Below are 14,880 nucleotides of genomic sequence, written 5' to 3'. Positions count from 1 at the left end.
CTGTACATGTATGTGTATACCAGTATTACCTCTCTGGGCATGTATGTGTATACCGGTATTACCTCTCTGGGCGTGTATGTGTATACCGGTATTTCCTCTCTGGGTGTCACGCCTGTATGCCCGCAGACCAAGCTAGACCCCAGTACTGGGATGGGAACGGTATGACACCACACACCCACAGCAGTGGGAGCAAGCCCGGAGTGTGGTATAGCGTTGCTGGGCCTGTTGGTAGAGTATTGTTAGTATACTTGCAACGCTTGGGGAATGTCCGTGAGAATAGTCGTGTCCGTTTGCCAATGTCCAGGAGTAGAGAGTGTAGAATCATCAGGATAAAAGCCAGGTCCTAGGAAGCCAGAGGTAAACGGGAGGAGGCAACGGGACGGATGCCACCACAGGGGAAGGTAAAGCGGGCACTGCGGGAGACAGGGAACGGGAAGGGTTAAAGCAGGGACTCAGGGACCGCGTGGGCATGCGAGACCCGCGGGGCACGCGCTGCGGCAAAGGGAGAGAGGGACCAGGAAGGGAAGGAAACTCCTTAGTCGTCACACTGAGCATGTATGTATATACCGGTATTACCTCTCTGGGCGTGTATGTGTATACCGGTATTACCTCTCTGGGCGTGTATGTGTATACTGGTATTACCTCTCTGGGCGTGTACGTGTATACCGGTATTACTTCTCTGGGCATGTATGTATATACCGGTATTACCTCTCTGGGCGTGTATGTGTATACCGGTATTACCTCTCTGGGCGTGTATGTGTATACCGGTATTACCTCTCTGGGCGTGTATGTGTATACCGGTATTACCTCTCTGGGCGTGTATGTATATACCGTTATTACCTCTCTGGGCGTGTACGTGTATACCGGTATTACCTCTCTGGGCGTATATGTGTATACCGGTATTACCTCTCTGGGCATGTATGTGTCCGGTATTAGCTCTCTGGGCGTGTATGTGTATACCGGTATTACCTCTCTAGGCATGTATGTGTCCGGTATTACCTCTCTGGGCGTGTATGTGTATACCAGTATTACCTCTCTGGGCATGTATGTGTCCGGTATTACCTCTCTGGGCGTGTATGTGTATACCGGTATTACCTCTCTGGGCATGTATGTGTCCGGTATTACCTCTCTGGGCGTGTATGTGTATACCGGTATTACCTCTCTGGGCATGTATGTGTCCGGTATTAGCTCTCTGGGCGTGTATGTGTATACCAGTATTACCTCTCTGGGCATGTATGTGTCCGGTATTACCTCTCTGGGCGTGTATGTGTATACCGGTATAAGCTCTCTGGGCGTGTATGTGTATACCGGTATTACCTCTCTGGGCATGTATGTGTCCGGTATTACCTCTCTGGCCGTGTATGTGTATACCGGTATAAGCTCTCTGGGCGTGTATGTGTATACCGGTATTACCTCTCTGGGCATGTATGTGTCCGGTATTACCTCTCTGGGCGTGTATGTGTATACCGGTATAACCTATCTGGGCATGTATGTGTATACCGGTATTACCTCTCTGGGCATGTATGTGTCCGGTATTACCTCTCTGGGCGTGTATGTGTATACCGGTATTACCTCTCTGGGTGTGTATGTGTATATCGGTATTACCTTTCTGGGCGTGTATGTGTATACCGGTATTACCTCTCTGGGCATGTATGTGTCCGGTATTACCTCTCTGGGCGTGTATGTGTATACCGGTATAATCTCTCTGGGCGTGTATGTGTATACCGGTATTACCTCTCTGGGCATGTATGTGTCCGGTATTACCTCTCTGGGCGTGTATGTGTATACCGGTATAACCTCTCTGGGCGTGTTTGTGTATACCGGTATTACCTCTCTGGGCATGTATGTGTCCGGTATTACCTCTCTGGGCGTATATGTGTATACCGGTATAACCTCTCTGGGCGTGTATGTGTATACCGGTATTACCTCTCTGGGCATGTATGTGTCCGGTATTACCTCTCTGGGCGTGTATGTGAATACCGGTATTACCTCTCTGGGCGTGTATGTGTATATCGGTATTACCTCTCTGGGCGTGTATGTGTATACCGGTATTACCTCTTTGTACATGTATGTGTATACCGGTATTACCTCTCTGGGCGTGTATGTGTATACCGGTATTACCTCTCTGGGCGTGTATGTGTATACCGGTATTACCTCTTTGTACATGTATGTGTATACCGGTATTACCTCTCTGGGCGTGTATGTGTATACCGGTATTACCTCTCTGGGCGTGTATGTATATATCGGTATTACCTCTCTGGGCGTGTATGTGTATACCGGTATTACCTCTCTGGGCGTGTATGTGTATACCGGTATTACCTCTCTGGGCGTGTATGTGTATACTGGTATTACCTCTCTGGGCATGTATGTGGATACCGGCATTACCTCTCTGGGCGCGTATGTGTATACCGGTATTAACTCTCTGGGTGTGTATGTGTATACTGGTATTACCTCTCTGGGCGTGTATGTGTATACCGGTATTACCTCTCTGGGTGTGTATGTGGATACCGGTATTACCTCTCTGGGCGTGTATGTGTATACCGGTATTACCTCTCTGGGCGTGTCTGTGTATACCGGTATTATCTCTCTGGGCGTGTATGTGTATACCGGTGTTACCTCTCTGGGCGTGTACGTGTATACCGGTATTACCTCTCTGGGCGTGTATGTGTATACCAGTATTACCTCTCTGGGCGTGTATGTGTATACCGGTATTACCTCTCTGGGCGTGTGTGTGTACCGGTATTACCTCTCTGGGCGTGTATGTGTAAACCGGTATTACCTCTCTGGGCGTGTATGTGTATACCGGTATTACCTCTCTGGGCGTGTACGTGTATACCGGTATTACCTCTCTGGGCGTGTATGTATATACCGTTATTACCTCTCTGGGCGTGTACGTGTATACCGGTATTACCTCTCTGGGCGTATATGTGTATACCGGTATTACCTCTCTGGGCATGTATGTGTCCGGTATTAGCTCTCTGGGCGTGTATGTGTATACCGGTATTACCTCTCTGGGCATGTATGTGTCCGGTATTACCTCTCTGGGCGTGTATGTGTATACCAGTATTACCTCTCTGGGCATGTATGTGTCCGGTATTACCTCTCTGGGCGTGTATGTGTATACCGATATTATCTCTCTGGGCATGTATGTGTCCGGTATTACCTCTCTGGGCGTGTATGTGTATACCGGTATTACCTCTCTGGGCATGTATGTGTCCGGTATTAGCTCTCTGGGCGTGTATGTGTATACCGGTATTACCTCTCTGGGCATGTATGTGTCCGGTATTACCTCTCTGGGCGTGTATGTGTATACCGGTATAAGCTCTCTGGGCGTGTATGTGTATACCGGTATTACCTCTCTGGGCATGTATGTGTCCGGTATTACCTCTCTGGCCGTGTATGTGTATACCGGTATAAGCTCTCTGGGCGTGTATGTGTATACCGGTATTACCTCTCTGGGCATGTATGTGTCCGGTATTACCTCTCTGGGCGTGTATGTGTATACCGGTATAACCTATCTGGGCATGTATGTGTATACCGGTATTACCTCTCTGGGCATGTATGTGTCCGGTATTACCTCTCTGGGCGTGTATGTGTATACCGGTATTACCTCTCTGGGTGTGTATGTGTATATCGGTATTACCTCTCTGGGCGTGTATGTGTATACCGGTAATACCTTTCTGGGCGTGTATGTGTATACCGGTATTACCTCTCTGGGCATGTATGTGTCCGGTATTACCTCTCTGGGCGTGTATGTGTATACCGGTATAATCTCTCTGGGCGTGTATGTGTATACCGGTATTACCTCTCTGGGCATGTATGTGTCCGGTATTACCTCTCTGGGCGTGTATGTGTATACCGGTATAACCTCTCTGGGCGTGTTTGTGTATACCGGTATTACCTCTCTGGGCATGTATGTGTCCGGTATTACCTCTCTGGGCGTATATGTGTATACCGGTATAACCTCTCTGGGCGTGTATGTGTATACCGGTATTACCTCTCTGGGCATGTATGTGTCCGGTATTACCTCTCTGGGCGTGTATGTGTATACCGGTATTACCTCTCTGGGCGTGTATGTGTATATCGGTATTACCTCTCTGGGCGTGTATGTGTATACCGGTATTACCTCTTTGTACATGTATGTGTATACCGGTATTACCTCTCTGGGCGTGTATGTGTATACCGGTATTACCTCTCTGGGCGTGTATGTGTATACCGGTATTACCTCTTTGTACATGTATGTGTATACCGGTATTACCTCTCTGGGCGTGTATGTGTATACCGGTATTACCTCTCTGGGCGTGTATGTATATATCGGTATTACCTCTCTGGGCGTGTATGTGTATACCGGTATTACCTCTCTGGGCGTGTATGTGTATACCGGTATTACCTCTCTGGGCGTGTATGTGTATACTGGTATTACCTCTCTGGGCGTGTATGTGGATACCGGCATTACAGTACCTCTCTGGGCGCGTATGTGTATACCGGTATTAACTCTCTGGGTGTGTATGTGTATACTGGTATTACCTCTCTGGGCGTGTATGTGTATACCGGTATTACCTCTCTGGGTGTGTATGTGGATACCGGTATTACCTCTCTGGGCGTGTATGTGTATACCGGTATTACCTCTCTGGGCGTGTCTGTGTATACCGGTATTATCTCTCTGGGCGTGTATGTGTATACCGGTGTTACCTCTCTGGGCGTGTATGTGTATACCGGTATTACCTCTCTGGGCGTGTATGTGTATACCAGTATTACCTCTCTGGGCGTGTATGTGTATACCGGTATTACCTCTCTGGGCATGTGTGTATACCGGTATTACCTCTCTGGGCGTGTATGTGTAAACCGGTATTACCTCTCTGGGCGTGTATGTGTATACCGGTATTACCTCTCTGGGCGTGTACGTGTATACCGGTATTACCTCTCTGGGCATGTATGTGTCCGGTATTACATCTCTGGGCGTGTATGTGGATACCGGTATAACCTCTCTGGGGGCGTGTATGTGTATACCGGTATTACCTCTCTGGGTGTGTATGTGTATACCGGTATTACCTCTCTGGGCGTGTATGTGGATTCCGGTATTACCTCTCCGGGTGTGTATGTGTATACCGGTATTACGTCTCTGGGCGTGTATGTGTATACCGGTATTACCTCTCTGGGCGTGTATGTGTATACCGGTATTACCTCTCTGGGCGTGTATGTGTCTGATATTACGTCTCTGGGTGTGTATGTGTATACCGGTATTACCTCTCTGGGCGTGTATGCGTATACCGGTATTACCTCTCTGGGCGTGTATGTGTATACTGGTATTACCTCTCTGGGTGTGTATGTGTCCGGTATTACCTCTCTGGGCGTGTATGCGTATACCGGTATTACCTCTCTGGGCGTGTATGTGTATACTGGTATTACCTCTCTGGGTGTTGTGACAGAAACCAGGGGATGGTAATAAATTCCGTATATAGGGCTCCCAGGATACTAGACAGTTTCTATCCTGTTTGGCCTGGGAGTGCAGCCTTATAATACATACACTCCATCCCACAGTTTGGCAAGCGCTGGAACTGAGGGATGAGAGATCCAGACCAGAGTTTGTCTGCTGCCTGATTTCTGTCACCTGTCATGCTAATTAGGAATCAGGTATGAAAGACTGATTTCCTGTTTGCTCTGGTCTCCCCACAAGAGCCAGGAGGCTGGAAGGCTGCTGAACTACAGAGGGGAGAAGCCTCTTCCCCAAACAGGTTCAATCTTTCTGTTCATTTGTGTAAGACTGCAAAAGTACCATGTTTTGATGTTGGAAGTGGAAAAGCCACTTCCAACCCTGAGTCAGGGATATCTAAGTTAAGTTATCGCTCAGGTGAGCAGCTTTTGTTTTGATCTGTTTTCTGTTGTATGCACTGTGGCAGTCTCAGTGCCTGGGACTGAATAAACCAGGCATAGCCTGTTTAAAGGAACAGTACGTGACGCCTCATCATTTAACCTACCCTAAAAGACCGTGTTCTAAACAGTCCCGGACAAACGACGGAGCCCCGGAGTAAGCCGTTTGTCACATATGGTGGAGAATGCGGGCAGAGCACTAGGGGGTCTGCGGGTTGAAGAACTTTGAAAAAAAAAAAAAAGTTTTTTTCATCCTCTGCAAACAAGATGGAAGACGTGGTGGGTGCGCTGGTACGCAATGTCGCTGCCCAGAAAGACGCGAATGAAACCCAGCAACAGCTGTTAATAGCCCAGCAAGAAACTAATGCAAACCAGCAGCAGACGAATGCAGCCCATCAACAGCTGCTAATAGCCCAGCAAGAGATTAATGCCAACCAGCAACAGGCGAATGCCAACCAGCAACAGGCGAATGCAAACCAGCAACAGACGAATGAAGCCCTGCAAAACGCGAATGCAAACCAGCAAGAGACAAACCGCTTGCTGAGAGAGGAGCAACAGCGGTTCGCTCAGGGCTTACAGCAGGAACTCGAGATCCTGAGGGGGACTATCAGTAACCTTCCACTGGCAGCGGCAGCCCCAGTTCCGAAAATGACCAGGGCAAGCCACTACCTTCAGAAGATGGGACCATCGGATGATGTGGAAGCCTATCTTCTCACGTTTGAACGCACGGCACAGAGAGAGGGATGGCCAGAAGCTGAGTGGGCTGGTCTAATCGCACCCTTCCTAAGCGGCGAACCCCAGAAGGCTTACTTTGATCTAGAGCCAGCCGAAGCTAACGTCTATGCAAAATTGAAGTTCGAGATCCTCGCCCGCCTCGGCGTAACCACGGCTGTTCGCGCCCAAAGGTTTCACGCATGGTCCTTCACGATGGATAAAGCCACCCGAAGCCAGATGTATGACCTCATCCACCTCGCCCGGAAGTGGCTACAACCCGAGATCAACTCAGCCAGCCACATCGTGGAACGGTTGGTCATGGACCAGTTCTTGAGGAAACTTCCCTCTGCCTTACGCCGTTGGGTCAGTCGGAGTGACCCCCACAATGCGGATGAGCTTGTGGCCCTCGTAGAAAGGTACAATGCAGCAGAAGAGCACCCGCAACCCACAGTCGTGGAGCAACCCCACTACCCGAGGTTCCAGGACTCTTCCAGAGACGGTAAAAGGGTACCGGGGTTAAGGGGCGCTGAAGAGCGGCGACCACCTTCACGCAGCACCAGCAACAGTGGTTCGCACACTAAGGGCAATAGCCAACATGGGGAGCCGGGAAAAGGCTCTAAGTGGGACACAGACTATGTACCTAAATGTGTAAATTGTCATGAGAGGGGCCACACAGCAAAAATCTGCCCACTAAATTATGAGCCCATGCAATGCAACAGCGTGGAACCTTATTCGCTGTTGTCCCAATGTATGGGCCCTAGCCCAGAGGACCCCTTGAATAACCATCTGTGGGCATTTGTAAAGGTTAATGGTAAGAGGGTTCGGGCACTTCTTGACTCTGGGAGCATGGTCACACTAGTGTCCGAATACCTCTTGCCCATTAAGAAGAAACAGGGAAACAGTTCACAAAGAGTGGCAATTTGTTGTATACATGGGGATAATCATGAATATTCCACTGTTGATGTTTTTTTTGAAACAGAGTTTGGTTCTTTAGATTTCAAGGTGGGTATTGTACCCAAACTGGCACATGATGTGTTAATAGGGACCGACTTTCCCCATTTTCTAAAAATGTGGTCCCCCGCTCAGAATAGCGCCCAGATTTCAATAGCGGACCATAACGAAGTATTAGAAGAAACAAATCCTTTCCCTTTTTCAGAAATGGAGGTTGACGAGGGCCCAAATAAGAAGGGGGAAAAGGAGGAGTGCTGTAAAATTCCCTTCCCCATCACTACTTTGGTAGGGAATACCCCAAATCAAGATGTTGAGCAGACACTTACCACCCCAGAACCGGATAAGACCCTCGCTGACCTAGAGGTCAGTCCTGGGAGTTTTAAGAAGGCCCAGTGGGAGGACCCCACATTAGCGGTAGCAAGGGGAAATATACGGGACCAGAATAGTACTCCTGGCCAACCAGATAGGTCACTTGCTTACCCCTACTTCGAGGTAGAGAACGACCTAGTATATCGGGTTGATAAAAGGAAATCAGTTACAACTAAACAATTGTTGGTACCACGGACATTCCGTAACGTAGTATTACACCTCGCACATAGTCATCCATTGGGGGGACACCTAGGGGTGGAAAAGACAAAAGAAAAGGTTCTCCGAAGCTTCTATTGGCCTGGGGTTCTGGCAGAAATTACGAATTATTGTTCCTCATGCCCAGAATGTCAGATCACCGCCCCGTTCAAGGCGTACCGCAGCCCATTGGTACCCCTTCCCATAATAGAGGTACCATTTGACCGGATTGCTATGGATCTAGTAGGACCCCTAATAAAGTCTGCTAGGGGACATCAGCATATATTGGTAATATTAGATTATGCCACCCGATATCCGGAGGCAGTTCCCCTACGTAGCACCTCAGCTAAAAACATAGCAAAAGAGTTAGTAGTTCTGTTTTCCCGGGTCGGGATTCCTAAAGAGATTCTATCTGACCAGGGAACACCATTTATGTCCCAAGTAACGAAAGAGCTATGTAAACTCCTAAAAATCAAGCATCTCAGAACCTCAGTCTATCATCCACAAACAGATGGTTTAGTGGAAAGGTTCAATAAAACCTTAAAGAGCATGTTACGGCGGGCGGTTGATAAAGATGGGAAAAACTGGGATTGTTTGTTACCGTACCTGTTATTTGCCATTAGGGAAGTTCCCCAATCATCCACAGGCTTCTCCCCGTTTGAACTATTGTATGGCCGACACCCAAGGGGCTTACTGGATATAGCCAAAGAGACTTGGGAACATGAGGTTACCCCTTACAGAAGTGTAATAGAGCATGTTGCCCAGATGCAGGACCGCATTGCTGCAGTCCTACCCATAGTGAGGGAACACATGGAGAAAGCTCAAGAAGCACAGAGGAATACATATAATAAGGGTGCTAGGGTCAGAATTTTTTCTCCAGGTGATAGGGTACTAGTTCTGGTTCCCACCGTGGAGAGTAAATTCCTTGCTAAATGGCATGGGCCATATGAGGTCTTGGAAAGAGTGGGAGAAGTAAATTATAAGGTAAGACAGCCAGGTAGGAGGAAACCTGAGCAAATTTACCATATAAACCTACTCAAGCCCTGGAAAGATAGAGAAGTCTTGTTAACCCTAGTACCCCCAGGTCCGTCAGAGAATCAAGAAACTGACCCAGAGGTTAGCATAGCTGAAACACTGTCTGTTCATCAGAAACGAGAGGTTCAGAATTTAGTGAAAAGAAACAAAGAAATCTTCTCTATACGGCCAGGTAGAACTAGCGTAATTGAACATGACCTAGTCTCTGAACCGGGGGTCCGAGTTAACCTTAAACCGTACCGAATCCCAGAGGCCAAAAGAAAGGCTATAAGTTTAGAGGTTAAAAAAATGCTAAAACTAGGTGTAATTGAGGAATCCCAAAGTGGGTGGAACAGCCCTATAGTCTTAGTCCCAAAGCCAGATGGTACAACAAGGTTTTGTAATGACTACCGGAAACTAAACGCGGTGTCAAAATTTGATACTTATCCTATGCCCAGGGTAGATGAACTTGTAGAGAGACTGGGCAAAGCCCGATATCTCACAACCCTAGACCTAACAAAAGGGTACTGGCAGGTTCCCCTCACAGAAAGGGCAAAAGAAAAGACAGCCTTCTCAACCCCAGACGGCCTCTTTCAGTATAAGGTGTTGCCTTTTGGCTTACATGGAGCTCCCGCCACATTCCAAAGAATGATGGATAAAATTTTAAAACCACATGCTCGGTATGCTGCCGCCTACCTGGATGATGTGGTAATCCATAGTGAAGATTGGCAATCCCACCTTCCAAAGGTCCAAGCTGTGCTTGACGCAGTCCGGTCTGCTGGACTAACTGCTAACCCCGCTAAATGCACTATTGGTCTGGAGGAGGCCAAGTATCTGGGATATTCTATTGGCAGAGGTTTACTCAAACCCCAAACACTCAAAGTGGAGGCGATACAAAATTGGCCAAGGCCAGTTACAAAAAAACAAGTAAGGACCTTTTTGGGCTTAATTGGGTACTATAGAAGGTTTATTCCCAATTTTGCAACTAAGGCAACCCCACTAACTGACCTCACAAAAGCAAGAGGACCGCTAATGGTAAAGTGGTCCCCCGAAACCGAACAGGCCTTTAGAAGCCTGAAAGAAGCTCTCTGTGCCCAACCAGTGTTGGTCACACCTGACTTCTCCAAAGAGTTCGTAGTCCAAACCGACGCATCTGAGGTAGGGCTGGGGGCGGTACTCTCCCAGGAGTCTCAAGGTGAGGAGCACCCCATCCTTTATTTAAGTAGGAAACTAAATCCCCAGGAGAAAAATTACTCCATAGTAGAGAAAGAGTGTCTCGCAATAAAGTGGGCTGTAGAGACGCTCAAATACTACCTGTTGGGGAGAAAATTCCGGTTGGTCACAGATCATGCACCCCTTACCTGGATGTGTCAAAACAGGGAAAAGAATGCTAGAGTGACCAGGTGGTTCCTAAGCCTACAACCCTTTAAATTTTCTGTGGAACACAGGTCAGGGCACAAACATGGCAATGCTGACGGGTTGTCAAGGATGCACTCCCTAATATCCATGGTCGCTCATCCCTCGAGGTCTGAGCTGGGGGGGAGGATATGTGACAGAAACCAGGGGATGGTAATAAATTCCGTATATAGGGCTCCCAGGATACTAGACAGTTTCTATCCTGTTTGGCCTGGGAGTGCAGCCTTATAATACATACACTCCATCCCACAGTTTGGCAAGCGCTGGAACTGAGGGATGAGAGATCCAGACCAGAGTTTGTCTGCTGCCTGATTTCTGTCACCTGTCATGCTAATTAGGAATCAGGTATGAAAGACTGATTTCCTGTTTGCTCTGGTCTCCCCACAAGAGCCAGGAGGCTGGAAGGCTGCTGAACTACAGAGGGGAGAAGCCTCTTCCCCAAACAGGTTCAATCTTTCTGTTCATTTGTGTAAGACTGCAAAAGTACCATGTTTTGATGTTGGAAGTGGAAAAGCCACTTCCAACCCTGAGTCAGGGATATCTAAGTTAAGTTATCGCTCAGGTGAGCAGCTTTTGTTTTGATCTGTTTTCTGTTGTATGCACTGTGGCAGTCTCAGTGCCTGGGACTGAATAAACCAGGCATAGCCTGTTTAAAGGAACAGTACGTGACGCCTCATCATTTAACCTACCCTAAAAGACCGTGTTCTAAACAGTCCCGGACAAACGACGGAGCCCCGGAGTAAGCCGTTTGTCACAGTGTGTATGTGTCCGGTATTACCTCTCTGGGCGTGTATGTGTATACCGGTATTATCTCTCTGGGCGTGTATGTGTATACCGGTATTACCTCTCTGGGCGTGTATGTGTATACCGGTATTACCTCTCTGGGCGTGTATGTGTATACCGGTATTACCTCTCTGGACATGTATGTGTATACCGGTATTACTTCTCTGGGCGTGTATGTGTATACCGGTATTACCTCTCTGGGTGTGTATATGTATACCGGTATTACCTCTCTGGGCGTGTATGTGTATACCGGTATTACCTCTCTGGACATGTATGTGTATACCGGTATTACCTCTCTGGGCATGTATGTGTATACCGGTATTACCTCTCTGGGTGTGTATATGTATACCGGTATTACCTCTCTGGGTGTGTATGTGTATACTGGTATTACCTCTCTGGGCGTGTATGTATATACCGGTATTACCTCTCTGGGCGTGTATGTGTATACTGGTATTACCTCTCTGGGCGTGTATGTATATACCGGTATTACCTCTCTGGGCGTGTATGTGTATACCGGTATTACCTCTCTGGGCGTGTATGTGTATACCGGTATTACCTCTCTGGGTGTGTATGTGTATACAGGTATTACCTCTCTGGGAGTGTATGTGTATACCGGTATTACTTCTCTGGACATAGTGACCAGACCGGCTTGGGGCTGCTGGATTTCTCAGAGGAGGGAGAGAGCAGGGCTGTTGCAAGGGGGCTGGGCAGCTTCCTCCATCCTGATTGGCTGCATTACCCAGCAGCAGCAAATCAGGAGGAGGTGTCAGGATCCTTGGGGTGGGGCCAAGGAGAGGAACCTTTCACGTTGTGTCCAATATTTTTGGAGAAGCCACCTGGCAACCCTATCTGTGCGCCAAAACAAAAGGGGAAAGTGCGTCAAACCCGTCTATGAAGTTCCACTTATCTGAAACCCTAAAAAGTCTTTATATTGACTGAAATATCTGGCGTTATGGCTGGAATTTTTACGGGGCTCTAATGCCCGGACGCTTTAGAGAGGGCGGCTGGCTTCCAACAATGAGCGTCAGCATATGAGTAAGCCAGACATCCATTAAACGTTAATAATCTGCTATTTTTCAGGTAAACACGAGGGCATCGTAACACTAAGCACCTTTGAAGATACGCACTGCAGATATCGATACATTAAAAGGTTTTTAACGAAGCGTTAAAAAAATGTACGGTCCTCTGTGAATCTACCCCCATGTATTGTACATTATGGGAAATGGATGTATAATAAATAATTAAAATATAATCATTTACTTTTAATTAATTAGAAATTAACATGCAAGGGAAACTCCATCTAATAAAAATATATCTACAGGTAGATTGCATTTTAATCCCTGCTGCCTTTCTTTTGATCTTTGTAAAGTAAATCTGCTGTCATCAGGCAGATAAGACACTTTCTAACACCGGAAGATGGCCCATTCAAGTGAATGAGATGTAAAGTGTTTTCCAGTGTCTTATGGAATAGAACTGCTTAGTAATTATGGTCTCAAAACGTAATGGGAGGTTCCTATCTAAACAGGAATCTGGAAGCTAAAAGTTACTGTTTGCTTGAGCATCCATGCCCAGAATATCTATGGTTTCAGCGCTGTGTGATGTTCTAGAAGGTACTGTATCTGATACGAATGAGTTTAGTAGGACCTGAAAATAATAGAAAGACAGTTACAGTATTCCTCCTCCCTAAGTGTACGTCGGAGAACTCACGATTTCACTTTCTCTCGTTCTCTCGTTCCTGACACAGCTGTTACTGTACATATCTGTCTGAATTATGTTTCCACCCACGTCCCTATAGCCATACAAGGAAAGGATATTCAGCTCCCAGTGTGTTAATGCTACAGCGGAATAAGGTAATTTATTGGAGATATACTGTACATAAGAGAAAATTCATACAGAGTATCAAGGAAAAAGTTTCTCCTATTGCTCCATATAACCATTTCCTATAACTCGTCCTATTGCTCCAAATACCTGCTCCCTATAACTCCTCCTATTGCCCCATATAACCGCTCCCTATAACTCCTCCTATTGCTCCATATAACCTCTCCCTATAACTCCTCCTATTGCTCCATATAACCATTTCCTATAACTCGTCCTATTGCTCCAAATACCTGCTCCCTATAACTCCTCCTATTGCCCCATATAACCGCTCCCTATAACTCCTCCTATTGCTCCATATAACCTCTCCCTATAACTCCTCCTATTGCTCCATATAACCGCTCCCTATAACTCCTCATAGTTCTCTACATAACTGTTGTCTTTAAAAAATAAATAAAAAAATCCTTATGGCAGATTTATGTAACAAAGCCCACACATTTTCAACCAATATTTCTCTGACATAAAAAACTGCTATAGGAGGGGTTTGAGATGAGAAAAGAAGAAGATTATGTCAAGGAACCATCTAGGAGTTTAATTAACATTATTGCAGATGAAAAAAATTACACAGGGATCAATGAAATCCTTAATCCAGATTAGGAGAGGAACAAACGGCAGAATTACAAACCAGTCCTACAACGCAGACCTAAAAATATACACTAAATTCCTGGGATTAGAGAGAATTAAGACAATTTGTTTCCATCAACCCGATTTAATTCTGGGGGCATAAGGGCTGTAAGAGATTACAGGGTCAACCTGTACCTACCATGTGTAGGATCAAAAGGAAGTGGAATTTTTAGCAGGGTAACCCTTTGAGTGCCATCAGAATGCTGCAGCCCCTCTGGCACATCGTGACCATGTGACCCCTCGCTGAGTCAATGATGAGGTGAACGGAAGAAGAGTCATCCTATTCTTTTTCTCTGACGGTTAGAGTACGTTCAACTCTCCACAGGAGTGCAGAAGGCAATCTCCCCATGAAAACAAGCAGAAAGCCCATGACGTAGACACGTCATGGGGCCCCTGGAGTGCCCGACCCTATGATTAGGTGCTTACGTCATGGGACCGCTGGCATGTCCGACCACATGATCCAGTGGTTATTTCATGGGGCCCATGGAGTGCCCAACTCCATAACCTGGTGGTTACTTTATGGGGCTCCTGGAGTGACCGACCATATAATGGGGTGCTTACCTCATGGGCCCTTTGGCATGTCCGCCCCCATGACGCGGAGGTTACTTCATGGAGTCCTTGGAAGGCCTAACCCCAATGACGTGGGTGTACCGTCATTAGGTTCTTGGAGTGCCAGACCCCATGATGAGATGATTACTTCATGGGGCACCTGGAGTGCCGACTCCATGATACAGTGGTTACTTCATTGGGCCCCTGGAGTGCCGACCCCATGAAGCGGTTGTTACTTCATGAGGCCCTTGGAGTGCCCAACCCCATGACGGGGTTGTTAATGCATGGGGCCCCTGGAGTGTCTGACCCCATAATGCAGTGGTTACTCCATGGGGCCCCTAGAATGTCTGACCCTGTGATGTACTGGTTAATTATTGGGGCCCCTGGAATGCCGACCACATGACACAGTGGTTATTTCATGGGGCCACTGGAGTGCCCAACCCCTTGACGAAGTGGTTACTTCTAGGGGCATCTGGAATGCCCTACCCGCTGATTCAGTGGTTACTTCATGATGCCCCT

This window comes from Ascaphus truei, chromosome 16 (assembly GCF_040206685.1).
Source record: "Ascaphus truei isolate aAscTru1 chromosome 16, aAscTru1.hap1, whole genome shotgun sequence".
Classification (NCBI taxonomy): domain Eukaryota; kingdom Metazoa; phylum Chordata; class Amphibia; order Anura; family Ascaphidae; genus Ascaphus; species Ascaphus truei.
This window is presented reverse-complemented; position numbering follows the sequence as displayed.